A 13,112-nucleotide genomic window follows, 5' to 3' on the forward strand; every position below is an offset into this window, starting at 1 on the left:
ATACACTGCCTATATTAAATTATACAATAATCTTTATGTGTTGTTTAAATTAAAATATAATTTTAATTATTTTTTTGTAACATCATTTTTTTAATCGGCTTTGAAAGGGTTAAACAACTGCCTCCGTGCACGCTCTCTCTCTCTCTCTCTCTCTCTCTCTCTTTCTCTCTCTCTCTCTCTCTCTCTCTCTCCCTTTCTTTCTCTATGTGCGCTTCATTTTCACTTTCTCATCGTTGTGTCTCCTTCATTCTTGTATGACCCACGCAATGCTGTTGCTCCACAAGGGGGGGCTGCTGGATATATGCTTTAGTGCCCAACTCCCTGCCTTCAAACACTGAATCCAGTTTGTGTGGACAGAGCGGGCGAGGAGAGGAAGACTCCCACTGCCTCGACACGAGAGAACACCCGACCCGAGCCTGGGCTACACTCACCGCACACTTCCCTGGAGCCATCACACACCACTTGTGGACTTTTTATCCGGAAAACGGGAGAACCATAACGACTTGCGGTCTGGATTAAATAATAAACATTTTGGGAAAAGAGTAACATTATCAGAAGTGACAGAAAAGAAACACACATTAACAGGATCCGCTGTGAATTTATGGATGCTTGTTGCTTCATTCGGTCATTTGAGCACCTCTCTTCCACTGGAGCAAACAGACCTCCTTTTGTGTCATTGTTCAAGCAGATATTGCCTGTTGAAAGAATGAATGCACCGAACTTATTTTGAACAAGTTGGAGGAATAGTCGAAGGCTTTTTATGTGCAGACAAACAGATGGGACATGCCAACTTTTTTGGAGGTAAACCCTCATTATGATTGCTGTTATTTATAATGTGAGACCCACCTGACAGGGCAATTGAATGAAATGCGTTTGCTTACACATAATAATATATGTATTTGTTGAGGCTCGTATCAATTATTGTTAACAATAATTGAGTGATATCCTCTTTTACGCACGCATTGATATCGGGTTAATCTCATCAACTCTGTTGCATCTTTGTCTACTCTTTATAAGTACTATATCAGAGAATGACATGACAAATCTGTATAATTCATTTTGAAAAGGATGCTTGCGGTTCTCGTCATAGAGCTTTCGCTGTCCAAGGTACCAAACTGCGTTGTTGACCAGTCCAATGTCCAAAATAGTTTTAACATGAGAACATGGTTTCAGAACAAACAACATTTGATAATTGTAGCTTCGCTACAAGCATTTATGCAGGTGTTGGCTATGTGTTTTACATTGGTTTTCCATTGTGCGCAATAGTTGCTGCTCGTATCTCCCTTGTGGAATAGGAATACACCTTTCCGTCTCGTGTCTCCTTCGCTTCCCCTACACAACATAAATGGAGAAACAGTCTAATACTTTATGCTATTTGCAAAACTGTTTCTCATGTTAAGATTTTTACAACATAAAACAGATGTTTTTACACAACTTCGTCTGTTTTTTAATCGTATCGGTCTTTTGTTTTTTAGATCGATTTACCATTATAATTGCAACACATTGCCAATTTCGCAATTCCAACGAGATGGGATCTTGTATTCTGTTATTTTAATGCAAACAGTTTCGCGTTTTGGAGCATTTTTTGTGACATATAGTCTTCTTTAATTAAATATTATTACAAAATCTGTGTCACTTTATATCAAAAACTAAACTTATGTGATGTTGAGCCAGTGCAGTGTTCAGCAGCACATGGAGAGAAAGAAAAGGTTGAGAGCTCGTGTTTTGTCCGGTTAAGTGATGATGTCCCTCTTTAACAGTGAGAATAAAAAGGCAGGCAAACTCTCTCTTTTTCTATTTGCCTCTCTCTATCTCTCAATTTTTCGATTGCAGATTATCTTATTTTGCATGTTGTTGTTGCACACACACACACACACACACACACACACACACACACACACACACACACACACACACACACACACACACACACATTTTACTAACATATTTTTTACAATATCCAATATAAAGTAGAATACAGCAAAGCATTAATGAACAATAACAACACTACTGGCTCTCTTTTTGATTCTCCCTCTTTCTCTTTCTGTTAAACTGTCTTACCACATGCTGCTTACAGTGTCGAAAGCAAGCTGCATGCGCCATTACACACCGACAGTATAGAAACTTCTCGTTTAGTAATAATAGATGTGGTTTGCTGGTGTTTGGCGGAGAGTTACTGATGGTGAGTGAGTAGAAGTTCCATGTTTGTACAGTAGGGGGGACTGTGCCAACGCTCAATTCCCTCCGTGGGAATAGGGGAATAAACGGCGATCACGGAGCAGGAGATGCCTCACTGCGCACTTTGAGACTCACAAGAGCCTCTGACTGCAGCAGACGCGAGATGTGCTCGTCTGAAGCACACAGCCAAGCTCCACAACAACAGGTTATGATGGTGCTCGACTTAAGTCAAATTTTACAAATATCTACTAAAAATATTTATAATATAGCTATATTTCATCAGCATCACCAATAATAGCAACAAGGGTGATTAAATGCGTAATAATAATAATAATAATAATAATAATAATAATAATAATAATAATAAAAGCTAGATTTGCAGTCTGAAACTCGCTGCCAAAATGTTGTAATGTTCCTCTATGGCACCCCGAGGGCCCTCAGTACATTGGCCCAAGTCAAAAGAGACCACCTCGATGTGTCTGTAATATTCTGGTGCTAAGATTTGGCTGGTGTGAATTGCTATACGGTTGCCAGGGTGTTCTGGCTGGTTGTTAGGGTGTGGCTTGGAAGTATAGAGTGTTAGTGAATGGCTTGAGTTAAAAAGCCCACCTCCAAGTTTTTATTACACTATTATCTGAAGATATGACGCCTCTGATCCCATTTAAGTCTGTGGGATTTCAGTTGCTTTTTGTATGCCTGATAGCTCTCCTCAATAAGCTACATGATTTGAGCTCTTATTAATATTATTATTATTATTATTATTATTATTAATAAAACATTATTTTTGCATTTCTTTCAGTATCATCACAGAAAATACGTCATCATTCTGAATGATTTTGGTGAAATATGCATGTCACAATCTTTGTGTTAAACCTATATGGCTCAGTCATATCAGTTCTGCCTGACTGCCTCTTTTAGATACATGTCTGCCACGAGTCTCCAGGGAGTTTTGAGTTTAAGAGGCAAACATAGAACGTAGCACTTGCCCTGTGGCCACAGATATTTGGACGGCTGTGTTTTCTTCATCTGAGGAAAGGAGGAGGGATGATACATTGAGAATAAAAATAGATCAGGCTGACAGCATAGTTCTGAATCAAGAGCTGGAGTGAAATTGGGCAAGCTGGCATTATTGACTTTTTCAGAGGGCAGCCACACATGCCTTTTAAGCTAGATGTCCCGCTTTTGTCTTTCTCCTGTACATCCTTATTATGTCGTTCACTTCCTCTCTTCTTATTCCCCTTTCTCATCTTCCATTCCTTGTCAAGCCAATATGAATGAGAAGTCACAGAGCACATCTCGTTTAGCACAATCAAAGAATAACCAGGAACTCACCACATCTCATCCAAATGAGGTGTGTTTACCAAAAATGCAAACAGGAACAAGATTCAAAAGAGAGTCATTAAGCTCAATATCGCACCAGATTTGCCTCTCGACTGTTCTGTTTGTGGTAGGTTCCTGTTCCCGACCTACACAGAAACACTTCACACGCTCTCTCCCTTGGTTTACACAACACCTCATGTTCTGAAAATAGCGTTTGTGGCTTTTCGTAGTAGAGAAACTTGTAAGGGAATTCAGTACACAGTTTAATGAAAGTCAATCAACAATGAAAAAATGGTCTCCTGATGTTTCACTCAATAAGCCATAATAAATATTTTGAATACACAACCGGTCAAAATAATTATTTATGATTTTTTTTAATGTTTTTGAAAGAAGTCTTTTATGCTCATCAAGGCTGAAATTATTTGATCATATATAATGTTGATCATATATACAGCAAAACAGTAATATTGTGAAATATTATTATTTTTGTTTTCTATTTTAATATATTTTTAAATATAAACTAAAAACTGAAAAAAATCATGTGATGTCAAAGGTGAATCTTCAGCATCCATTACTCTTCAGAAAATCTTTAGAGATCATTATGCTGATATTGTGCTCAAGAAACATTTCTTATTATCAATATTGTTTTTGCTGCTTCAAGTAGTACTGTAATTAAATTTAAAAAAAGGTATTTATATTGCCCGGCAAAAATTTAAATAGACAAATGATTGGATCATTATTGCAGTGGCTATTATCTTTTTAGCATGTTATATGTTAGGCAACAGTTCTAACCCTAATTTAGGAATTGTGTAGCTTTTTATTTCTTAAACAACCATGTAGGAAGACACATCATGGCTATATTCCAGGATGACAATGTCAAGATTCATCAGGCTCAAATTGTGAAATAATGTTTGGGAGGGAGCATGAAGAATTATTTTCACACATGACTAGGCACCTATGACTCCAGACCTTAAATTCATTTAAAGTCTTTGGGATGTGCTGGAGTAGACTTAGGGGATATGATTGGGACACATTACAGGCCAAACTTGAATCTGTGCCGCCCACATTAGCACCACACTCAATGTAGCAATTAAAGTCCAATTAAGACTCTGCGATGCTGCATACTTCCGTTAAACTATGGGTTGCTGACTCTTTTGTCCTCTTATGATGGAGTTGGTACAGAGAGGGAGGCAGGTGTTGAGCGAATGAGGTTGGTATGTTTGCAAGGTGGTAACCGATTAGTGGTATGATTGTGCACAGGAGCCCGTGGCTCCTGGCCATCCTCGTTGAGCACAATGATCAGGGCTGGAACACAGCGCGTTTGGCCGTTCACTCTCTTGGCCGATTAGGGTCTTAATCAGAGCCCGTGCTCCTGTCTGATGAATCTTAGACAGAGAGCTGAGAGAAAGGGAAACCAGGCTTGGATTATGGAGGCGAAGTTTCCAGCATCCCATCTGAGGTCCTTGCCATGAAAGTGTATTAATGGCTGGTTTTCAAATGCTGCACAGATGGCTTTGCCACTGTGTGTGTTTGTTTTGGTGCCGCATGATGCAACTTTGGTCGCTTAAGAGTAAAAGATTAAATGTGAGTGTACTATGGATGTGCAGTGAAGCCATTATGTATCTGTTGTTACAAAATGAGCTGTATCTAATTTGGATAGATCCGGATGTGGGTGAGGCTTAAACCTAGCCTGGGAAAACCCAGACGAACTTCGGGCAAATTTAGATTTGCTCTGCAAGTTAGTCTGGCGGAGAGCCCATTCAAGCACATTTCCAATATTTCCAAATTGAGGCATCAATCACAAAAGTTTGAGGCGGGCTTTACAAGATGACAATCGATCTGATTGGTTTTAAGGTCTATCCAATTGCGCCCAGAAGCATTTGAGCGACGTCCGTTGGTGACGCCCCTTTGGAAATGAGCTGTCAATGAACCTTCCCCAGACCCTAACTCAGTTACGACTTAGAAGGGTCTGGTTTTAACCAGGCTAGCTTAAACCAAAAGAGCATCAAATCTATCTGATTTTTTTTTTTTTTTCAGTTTCAGTTTCAGTTCTATGTAGCTGTTCTGTTACAGCTACAGCTGTAACTTTTCTATGTAGCAAATATTCATTGTATAACAAGAACATGAAGCCTCTGTGTCTTGACTGAAAGCTGAGTCAGAGAGGCATGGAATGGTGTTGCTCCACGGAGCAGCTCCAGTCTCAGATCTGAGCTCAAAATAAAGCTGTGATTGCTTCAGGGAGGGAAACACCTTGTTTGAAAGCACTTTTCTCACACACACACATACACACATCTCTCTGTATGCGTGTTTTTTACCCTAAATTATGCAGTGAAACTCCAAGAGTGGAAGGATGGCAGATGACACAATGTGTGAGGACACCGAAGCTGTATGAAACCTTTGTCAGCTAATTATAGATGGCAGAGTACGACTAGAGCATGATGACGGAAAGCTTTTTCTTGGCTATGCGCGTATTCATATTTTTAAATGTCAAATCTATGTGCACAGAGGCGTTTCATTGTTTCAGTGACATCCATATGGATGCCACAATCAAACCACCCCTACACAATGTAAATATTATTTGTCTTCTCTCCTCTAAGCAAAGCATAAAATAAGGCCACTGTTCTTCTAATGTGCAGATAACGAAGCATGTGTTCTTTCAGCACTATTACTCACTATTTATGAAGTGAATATTACCCTGGCAGACATTTGCAGGACTGCGCTAAGATATTTATTTCTGTTGATTTGATCCATAATTGAATTGGACCGACTTCTGAGGATGTTTAGTAAAAAGTGAGAGAGTGATCTTCGATTCATATTTACAGTGGGCACATTAAATAAAATATGTTAGATAAGTAGATATCAAACCAAGGTTTTGGCTTTTTAGGCCTAGCTTCTCTTTTCCAAGCCATTTTTGCAATAAAATTTTAACCAACAGGTCACAAGATGATTTTTAGTGTATGCATGAAATCAGCTCTTCAAGTTCACAGATTAATCACAAAATTACATTTTTGTTTTACAATGAAACCGTTAAAAATTACAGAATTATTTTGCTTGGAAAGTATGCTTGTGCTACCTTTCTTTAAAAAAATACCACTTGGTGTGATATTATGTTATGCAAGGCAATAATATTCATACATTTGAGTCACAAAACTTTATGGAGAAATATATATGTATTGGAAAAGTGTCCCAACCAACCTGAATTCACCCTCTAAATACACACACACACACACACACACACACACACACACACACACACACACACACACACACACACACACACACACACACACACACACACACACACACACACACACACACACTAAACAAAGATATACACTTCTTACATGTATATAAGTATTGGACAATATCAAGGCCTTTCTACATTCAGTTTTTCTCTTTTGAGAATCCGTTGTTCTCACATATGTCACAATAGAGAAGAAAAGATTGCAATTTCCATTTCATGCTGCCTTTAAACACATAAAATTAGTCAGTCATACAAAGGTGAAAAGAGAGAAAGAAAGCTACAGAGTGAAGCTATGATACATATCACAGATGGCGAGCATTCTGTATCTGTGTGATTTCATTTCAAATATTAGTTTGACCCTTCATTTGCATCGACAAAGAACATTTATAAAAAAGCGGCAGAGCGACATGCTTTTATCTTTGGTTCACTTTTTATAATAATTTTTTCCCTTTACTCTTTAGTCATTTGTTTTCTGATAAAATAGTTTCATTCATGCTAAAACGGTTTACACAAAGGGAGTCCCTGTCTACAGCAACGCTTGCAAGACTGAATAGCTCAAAATCGTTACATCCTGGAGTGCCTACGCAATTTTGTACAACATATCTCTTTTAAAGACTTTTCGGGGCTTCGAGCCACATTGGTTTAAGGCCATTTTGTGTACAAACTTCAATCAAAGGGGTCTGTAATAGCGAATGAATGAATGTAGTCGCTCTTTTTCCGCCTGTCTATGTTCTCTTGTGAGAACAAAGCTGTCTTTGATGTGAAGTGCATGCATAATCCTCTGTATCTGACATTGCATCTCTGTCGCGGAGTAAAGCCCCCTCCAATCTCGGAAGGCCTGCGTCTCCGGAGCCATGTTAGCTCCCCCACTGCGCCGTGTGTCACTCTCGGCACCGTTGTAGTGCTTGAATAGCTGTCAGCACTGCGTTTTTGCTATTGTGATATACCTGACTCCATCATAGTAACTGTTTGTTACCTGAAGACATGGTTGTGACTATAAGTCACTGAGCGTCAGTGTTTTGAGGGTGCAGCGTTCGTATTTTTTCTTCTGTTCTGTATTAGTTCGTCTTTCAGTTCTGAGCTCATAGTGGTCTTTTCACATATCGCGGCAGACGTCGCTTCTCTCGTTGCTTTTTATGTCTACACAGTCATAAAAAGCAATGAGAGAAGCGACGTCTGCCGTGATATGTTGAAAGGCCAACAAGAACAGATGAACCCCAGCGTTCCTCATCTGTGATTCTTTTTACTGCCTAACATGCTGTTACCAAATCAGTCTTTTGAACAAAATACATCTGCAAATAATTAGACTTGCTTTTTTTCTCTGTGTTTAAAGTATTTTGTATTTTTTTCCCCATTTGATAAACAAGTACAAGGATAAGAAAAGCAGAAGAAAAGTGACAACATCTGCTCCTGGAAGTGCAGACTGTCCAATCTGACCATGTCAGCCTTTTTGTAGACTCTGGTGAAGTAGAAAGTTTATCTGTGGCTGTGAAAATTCTTTCTGTCCATCCCATTAATTTCCAAACTCTGCACAAATGTGGTTTTCCTCAGGCAAACTGCAGCTGCATTTCTGTTTACTGCACATATGATGTGATGTGTATGAATGTGCAGGCCCAGATTTGAAGGGGTCATGTGTCTTTTCTAAAATCCACATTAAAAACAATTTAACATTTTTAACATTGGCAAATTAAGCATTGACGACTGCAGGGCTTCTGTGAAGTCATAGAAACTCATATATGACCTGAGTTGTGAATGTGAGTTTGTCGTTTACATTGAATTTGAAGCCGATAACAAATGACTCTAATAAACCTATACTTTTAAGTGAATCAAAACAGCATGGCCAGCATAGCACTATTTCACAATCAAATGACTCTTATGAACTGTTTTCTTTGTAGTGAATCACAAATGTACAGCGTGACCAGTGTGTCCTGATTCACAAATTATTCTTATGAGATTATTCTTTTAATGAATAGTTCCAAAAAGACAAACAACCAGTTCCAAAGCAGTCTGAAACACTGACCATAATTTACAGATTTAGCAGAGAGATTTCTTTCATATGTAAGCAAAAATTCACATCAGTTCACGTAGTAACACATATTGAGTACCAGTCTGTAATTGCACCGTTCTTGAAGAATTCAGATTAATGTGGTGTTCAAGGTTGGCTAAAATGTACCTGTTTTATACCCACAGTTTTTGTGTGACTTGCTTCTAAAGGACTTATTCCCCACTTCACTCTGTCTTGAAAATGTCAATCTGTCTACATAGTCCATACAGATTCTTATAATAGGACTATATATCTTTTCTAATGAGAGTGAACGAGAGAGATTAAACAGGCTGTAATCTCTCTTCGTCTTTCTCTCGCTCTCAGGTCGGGACAGATTGATGGATGAAGCAGGTCATCTTTCAGGCGCTGACAGTGATAGCCTGTGTCAGCCCTCAGATAGTGACATGGCTCAATTGCTCTCATTCCCTCCCCCTGTCATTCTCCTGCACTTTTAGTGTTATCATTACTGTACTGAGGACAGATGGGGTGGGGTTACCTCAGAAAGAGGTTTGGATTACTCTGTATGTCTTTGCTGGCATGAAATAGTGTCCCACCGGTACAGTCAATGCGTGTAATCACCCATATTCCCTTGTGGAGTCTGGGTATAACTTGGCTTCTCACTCACAACCCTGCTGGGAAACCAGGTCATACTAGCATAAGGTGGTCAAGCTGGTTTTGGAACATGGTGTTAGTTTTTTTTCCCCCCTTTGCTGGTTCAATATGTTCTACCAGTCCAGCCAGGTCTTCGCCAGCTGGTAATGCAGCTGGTCAACCACCTAAACCAGCTCGAACCAACAAATTACCAGCTTGGACCAGCAAGAAACCAACTGAAACCAGGTCAAAAACACAGATACTATACAAATCTGGTTCTGGCTGGATGTTATTTACACACACAAAAAAAAAAAAACAGTGACAGTACAATGACCTAATAGTTTTACGGGTCATTCGCACAGAATATACGCTGTATTGTAATACAAGGGCAGTGGAAATGGGGAAAAGGGCAAGGTTTTGAGATGCGTTTTTTAAAAGTTTAACTTCTTTTAACTCAAATTCTGTTTTTAGAATTCTGTGCCATCTAAGACACTGCAAAAGACGCATCTAGTACAAAAACAATGGAAAAACAGTGCAGTTTATTCTTATGTTATATGAGTGACTTTTTACCATACTGTTGTTTATTTTAGCGATCAAATACTTTTATGTGTAGATTTTACAGCTTTACTGTTGTCACAGAATTTTAATCTTTAATCAATCATTAATAAAAAAAAAATCATTAATAATATTATTTATATTATCTAGACAAAAACTTAAATAATTTCAATATTTAATATAATATTTTTAGTGCATAATTTCCAATTTAGAACAATTATGCAAAAACTGTGAAAATATAATTTTCAATGGTAGTTATGAAAATAGCTTTATTAAGACAAAGGTGTTGGCCATTTTATTCTAAAAGGCAAAAAACAAAACAAAACAAAAAACATTATTTCAGTTGTGGTGGAAATAGTCATGACTTCCAGAGGGGAAAAACATGACCTGTATGTACAATGCATACAATCCTGAACCATGTTCACTAAAAGATTAGTAAAAGTTTGTTGTTTGTTTTAGAAAATAAAGTGCACAGGCTCAAAATTGTTCACAGCTTAAGACAATATATCATGGTACTGAATGGTGGTACAGACAATTTTATGCTACATATCTCCCCCCCCAAAAAAATTTTTGCACAAACACATTACCTCCGTACTTTTTAAAGTGAGGTTAAGGATACACATAAGTTCCTTCGGGCTCCATGTGGACACGCGCGTGCCTTCAGAGACCCCTCTGTGAAGTGCCTGCGTGGAGAGCTAATTGTTGACATTGGGTAATTGTGCCCTGAAGGTCTTTTGTGTTTTATTTAGTTTCGTGATGAGCAACCACGGCAGGCCCCTCGGGCTGTGCAGGGAAGAATGGAGACAAATAGCTAAAGAGAAAAGGGGAAAAGACAAAGCAGGGATAATTATTTAAACTTGTATTGCTTCGATGGCACTGCGATCAACCCAGCGAGCGTTTAATGTAATTAGCCAATGTAATGTTAACACACTCATTGACTTTTTGTTTGTTTGCAAGACATCTGCGTGCCAGTGCCACTGACCCCCGCGACCGAGCTCACTCTCAGCCTCTATATCCGCCATTCGTTTCTCGAAACCCATCCGCCTTGTTTATGTATTCATTTATTCCTGCCCATGTTGTGAAATGTTAGCCTATAGGTAAAACTCGTAAATTTCCTGCCATTGATTTGTAGTAGATATGGATTTCCTCTCTCTCTCTCTAAAGTGGTTGGGTGAAATAAGCTTTGTTTGATAGACCGGCCTTGTGTAAATCTGACTGTGACATTTTGATTGCTGGAGATGTACTGGGGGGAAAAAGCTAACATAATTAGAGAGGAGGCTGGATTAAAAGCTGTCACTCAAATGTTCCATTATCAAACCAAACGAGAGTGAAGCGCTCAGAACGGATGCGAGAAGAGAAGACCAGATAACTCGGAGACAAAGAGAAACAGCCGAGGAGGAGAAAAAGCGAGGAACGGACTTGTGGGCAAGTCAGTCCGAGAGTCTTTCAGCAAACAGCGAGTCGTAAATATTTCAGCCGTCACAGCAAAGTGTCGACAGCTGTTCCCATCTGCATGTTAATGAAGGCAGAGGCGAGGGACTCTGGCTCAATGGGTCCCTTCAGCTCCTACACTCTCTCACGCACACACACTCCCACACCCAAACGCCCTCTCTCTCGAGGTCTGCCACAGCTTTCTATCACTGGATGGGCATTGTAAGCCCAGAGCACCCTCAGTCCCACGTATCTACAAACACACTCGTGCGCTTGTTTCTCTAGAGCAGCCGTGAGGTCAGTAGGCTATAGACAGAGAAAGATAGAGAGACAGAAAGACACAAAGTATGAGATGGGTGACTTGTGGTTGAGCGTGAGATCAAGTCAAGGTGAGTAAAAGATACACAATATTCCTTACACACGTAGATATATTAGAATTTATATTATATAATAAATTATTATACATATAAATATTTAGATTTTACTTTTTATTTGATTTTACACCAGAAAATGTTTGAGGTTAACTGATTTTAAATAATGTATTGAATAATAGTGTATTTATGATATTAAATACATTTTTGACAATTAATGGGGGGTTTTAACACAGTATTTTCATTAAGATTAATTGGGTTTATTTATTTTTTACAAAAGATAATGAAAATAATACATTTATGAAACCATTGAAGAAATTATCAAAATGAATAATTTGACATAGAATATTACATTTAGCATTGTACATTAGATGTACCATGGTGGCATATGGTTTTCAATTTTGTGCAAAACCAAATTACAAAATTAGCAAATATTTTCCTTTAATTTCCCCTACTATGTATATACTGAACTCATATCTAAATATGTTATAATTTATCAGTAAAGGAGCAATGTTCTTAGGACGTCTTCTCCTATTTAATTTACAAGTGTTCGAAGTGAAGGAACCTGGAAAAAATATGAAATGATAATACGGTCTCTGACTAATGCAATAACAAAGGCTATTGTCTGCAACATTAAAGCCTGATTATGTGTGACAGCTTACCCTTTCTCCCTAAAAGAGTGCCATTCAAATTTAGGACATGTTATTCTGGATAAAAAAAAAAAGAGTCATCTCTCAAAGACACAAAAACTGTTAAAAAAAAAACAGATATATTTTGTTGTGCATTAAAGTACCATGATGCAATACTCCTGGTTAGGGTTGTCCTTGGCAAACTAATCCCCCCTTTTGTGTCCCGCCGTAGATGTCGCCTATAGTCATTGTCATTGGGTGAGAACTGACTCATGCTAACAGAGCGGGATTGTTAGTTCTGTTATGGAGCTGATGAGAGCCATACTGTGTCTGTGTGTATTAGAAGAAGCATGCAATGTTTGGTCTCAATGTCACCCTGTGGATGATGTGAGGTCATTTAGTTTCTCAGCTGCTGGGGTCAAGACCTCAGTTCTGCATCATGTGCTATCAGAGCTTTTTACAATAATACTGAACGAGTGGATGCTTTTAATTTTTAATTAGCTAGAGCGTGTCTTTTTAGGTTATTTTCCAAATGGCAACCTCAGCCCTTGCGGTCTTCCTCTAAGTCTAAACATTGTCGCATGAGCTGTTGTGTAATGATCTGCTGTAGAAGGACAAAAGAAAGGAACTGTAAGAGTAATAAAAGAAAGAAGGATGGATGGATGGACAGACGGACCAAGAAAGAAAGAAAGAAAGAAAGAAAGAAAGAAAGAAAGAAAGAAAGAAAGAAAGAAAGAAAGAAAGGTGGG

The 13,112-nt window shown here is 38.6% G+C and overlaps 1 protein-coding gene across 1 annotated transcript in view; it reads left to right on the plus strand.

Annotated features, from left to right (window-relative positions):
• The first annotated feature begins 340 nt into the window (after positions 1–340).
• The window catches only part of adgrb1a (adhesion G protein-coupled receptor B1a), a 136,653-nt gene continuing 123,881 nt past the window's right edge, over positions 341–13,112 (plus strand). The window contains exon 1 of the mRNA XM_077215039.1: positions 341–801. The gene's annotated coding sequence lies outside the window, so the exon portion shown is untranslated. The remainder of the gene's footprint in view (positions 802–13,112) is intronic.

Source organism: Siphateles boraxobius, unplaced genomic scaffold, assembly GCF_051911475.1.
Source record: "Siphateles boraxobius isolate OS27281-9 unplaced genomic scaffold, OSU_SipBor_1 68, whole genome shotgun sequence".
NCBI lineage: Eukaryota > Metazoa > Chordata > Actinopteri > Cypriniformes > Leuciscidae > Siphateles > Siphateles boraxobius.